This window comes from Apodemus sylvaticus, chromosome 4 (genome assembly GCF_947179515.1).
Source record: "Apodemus sylvaticus chromosome 4, mApoSyl1.1, whole genome shotgun sequence".
Taxonomy (NCBI): Eukaryota; Metazoa; Chordata; class Mammalia; order Rodentia; family Muridae; genus Apodemus; species Apodemus sylvaticus.
The window spans coordinates 60,251,476-60,254,958 of NC_067475.1; the positions used below are offsets into that span (position 1 = coordinate 60,251,476).

The 3,483-nt window shown below is 46.3% G+C and overlaps 1 non-coding gene across 1 annotated transcript; it reads right to left on the bottom strand.

Moving 5' to 3' along the window:
• Window positions 1-215: 215 nt before the first annotated feature.
• On the bottom strand, window positions 216-319 carry LOC127683962 (small nucleolar RNA U13). Its single transcript, XR_007977718.1, has one exon. It is a non-coding gene; the product is annotated as a small nucleolar RNA U13 (small nucleolar RNA).
• Between the last annotated feature and the right edge of the window lie 3,164 nt (window positions 320-3,483).

Below are 3,483 nucleotides of genomic sequence, written 5' to 3' on the forward strand. Positions count from 1 at the left end.
GAGTGTTGGGAGGTGGCTATGCAGTGATGGATCGATCAGGTGGGGCGGGGGTGTGGCTAGAGGCCGGGGGTGTGGCTAGAGGCCGGGGGTATGGCTAGAAGCCGGGGGTGTGGCTAGAGTTTGGCCATTGTCCTACCTGCAAGGTGAGTCTGTTGTGGTAATGAAGTCCACACTGATCCGACATGATTTATATTTATTCCTTAGCCTTCTTTATATGTCAGACAAGTAATGTTCTGACATTATAGCACAGTTTGAGAGACGCCTATCCCTCACAGTGACACGGAAACTCAATCATCACATTATGAATCACAAAAAAGATCTCAGTTTATATTTCAAAGAGAACAAAGACATGAAAACACAGGAGGAGGGATGTTGCGGGATAAAAGAGCCCGAGGGACAGAGGCAAGCACGACGTCCCATCTCATTACAAACTTATGAAAGCCACTTTAGAACAAACCCGGGGAACCTGAATAGAGGTCAGTACTCAATATTATTATTATTTATTTTCTTAGGTACAGCAATACCATAAGTTTTAGGTTAAAGCCTATAGAAGCTGGAGATACAAAATGCAGGAATATTTATGTGATTTATTATGATGGCTGAGATTGTTCTTGACATATTCCACAAAAACAAACGAACAAACAAAAACAAGTAATTGGGGTTTCAGATTCTCCCTAATAATTGACGTTCTTTTCTTTTTTCAATTTTATTTCTTTTTAAGTGTGTGGGTATGGGTGAGGGTGTGTGGGTTGGACGTGGGTAGGTGAGCATGTGTGTGTGTAGGTGTGTGTGTGTGTGTGTGCGTAGGTGAGGATGTGGGTGTGTAGGGGTGTGGGTGTGGGTGGGTGTGGGGAGTGCGGGTGAGGATGTGGGTATGAGTATGGGTGAGGGTATGGGTGTGGGTGAGTGTGGGTGGGGGTGAGGGTGAGTGAGGATGTGTGTGGGGGGGTTGGTGGATGAGGGGTGGGTGTGGGTGTAGATGTGTGGGTGTGTATGGGTGTGTGGGTGTGGGGTGGGGATGTGGGTATGGGTGAGTATGTGGGGTGGGTGTGGGTGTGTGGGTGGGTGTGGGTGTGTGGGTGTGTGGGTGTGTGGGTATGTGGGTGTGTTTATGTGTGTGTGTGGGGTGGGTGTGTGTGTGTGGGCAGTGGATATGTGCTCATGAGTGCAAAGCCCACAGAGTCACACATAAAGTGTCAGATCTCTTGGATCTGAGTTTACAGGCAGTTGTGAGCTGCCAGATGTTAGTGCTAAGAACTGAGCTCATGCCCTCTGTGAGAGCAGTGCATGCTCTTAACTCGAGCCATCTCTCCAGAGCCCTTTCCCCCAAATATAATCTAGAAGACTCTGTTGTGTGGAGATAATGAATCTCAGGGTCTGATATGATAAAGGAAAACAAACCTCTAACTCAGTTTCCCCTGTGGCATGCTCACAACAGAAACCTTTCTATGACTATCACATAAAAATGCAGGAATATTTATGTGATTTATTATGATGGCTGAGATTGTTCTTGACATATTCCACAAAAACAAACAAACAAACAAACAAAAACAAGTAATTGGGGTTTCAGATTCTCCCTAATAATTGACGCTCTTTTCTTTTTTCAGTTTTATTTCTTTTTAAGTGTGTGGGTGTGGGTGAGGGTGACTTCTATGACTCAAAACGTTCAGGGCTTTCTCTCCACTGGCCAGCAGCGACCACTCCTGCAGTAGGTGCTAACTGGAAGTCCTCTAAGTTAGTTCAGTTCCAATGCTAAGCATGGTGATAGCAGTAGATCTCACAGCCTGTAGGGCTCATGCCCCAGGCGTGTCCCCAGCAGAGATGCCAGCTGCAAGCCTAGGCCATTGGAACTTCTGATCAACCAGCTATAAACAGGATCTTATGACCTCTTCTTTGGGCTTAGTTAACTTGCCAGAGAGGCTCTAAGAACTCAGTGGAAAGGCAGCTCCTGTTTTAATGTAAACATTTTAAAGGATACAAAGGAGCAATCAGATGAAGAGCTACTCAGCATCCTGAGTGCAAGATCTCATCCTGGAGCTGGGGTGGTGATGAATCCCTTCCTGTTCATCTTCCTGTAAGCCTCTTCCTGTAAGCCTCCGTGTGTTCCGTCGCCCAGAACTTTCTCCCAGCCCTGTCCTTTGGGTTTAGTAGAGATTTCTTTGGATAAGTGGAACTGAAACGTGGATGCCAATGTGGGAAGGCGACCAGACTCAGGCAACAGGAGCTAATGCTAACACTCAGCAGGGATGTGTGTCCAGAGTCCTGTCAGCTCCTTGGTGCAGCATTCCTTCCTACAGGCCTTAGGTCAGGGCCCCTTCTGAAGTGAACATCTCATGCAGTGCTGTTAGAGATTTCCTGTATGGCCAGTTCTGAGGCAGAAAGGCCTGTGATCCTCACTGGTGAAGGGAAATTCTAACTTTAGTGGCTTGCCTCGCAGAGAAAAACAAGTAGGTTAGAGTGAAAAGAAATGCCCTCTAGGGCACTTGTAGGGTTCCAAACTACCTTCTACACTGTAAAAAAAAAAAAAAAAAAAAAAAAAAGCTCTTTTTTTTCTTATTTATTGCTCTGAAGCTGATTCGGCCAGTAAGAATGAAATACCAATTACTATACTTCAACAAAGCCACATGGTCATTGTTCTCGCCTTCAGGAACACAACAAGGGTTATTATGGGAGTTGTGAGCCAGGATCTGTGATAGGAAAACAAAATGTATATACCATCCTATCACAAGGGGACAAGGGGGTAGGCGGAGGCTGGCTAATGCCGTTGCAGTAATCTCCAGAGGAGAGGAAACGGTTAAGGCTGAGCAGGCGACAGCATGGAGACAGGCAGCAGTGACAGGCCGAGCTGCAAATCCATGTGAGGAATGTGATAGCCACCCTGGCAAGAATGATAGGTCAGTGGCTTTGGGCACAACGCTGAGAAACACAGGTCTTAAATCTAACTTGCGGTTAGATCAATTATGCAAACACATGTTTATCTGTAGAACTACTAGGTCAGCATTTAGGAAGCTTTAACTCAGCCTAAGTATTGGGCCCAGCAGAGGAACTTTAGCCTGCTGGAGATCCACCTACGGACAAGCCTGTCTATTGGTAAGCCTTTGTCTTTGGTGTTGTCTTTCTTCTCCCATCTGGACAACAGCTGATACAAATGGAGGTTTGCATTTGTCACCGCGCACCTGCCAGTACTTGGGCTTCCTGGACATAACCTAATTTAATTAATGTCTTTTTCCCCTGAGGCTCTCCACCCTTGCATGTGAAGCACCTTTGTTACTTACACGCTCTGATTTCCTAGCACTAGAATAATAATAAAAATAACAATAGCAGTGGTGGTCTTATTGATTAGGTGGGGAGGCTCAGAGTGGCGCTGATAGAATACAGATAGCTGGACCAGCGCGTGAGACCAACGCTCCTCACCCCTCACCGGCAGCTGCTGTTTAATCCGTTCTGTATTTATTCTGTCAGCCACCCTGACCCTCGATTTCC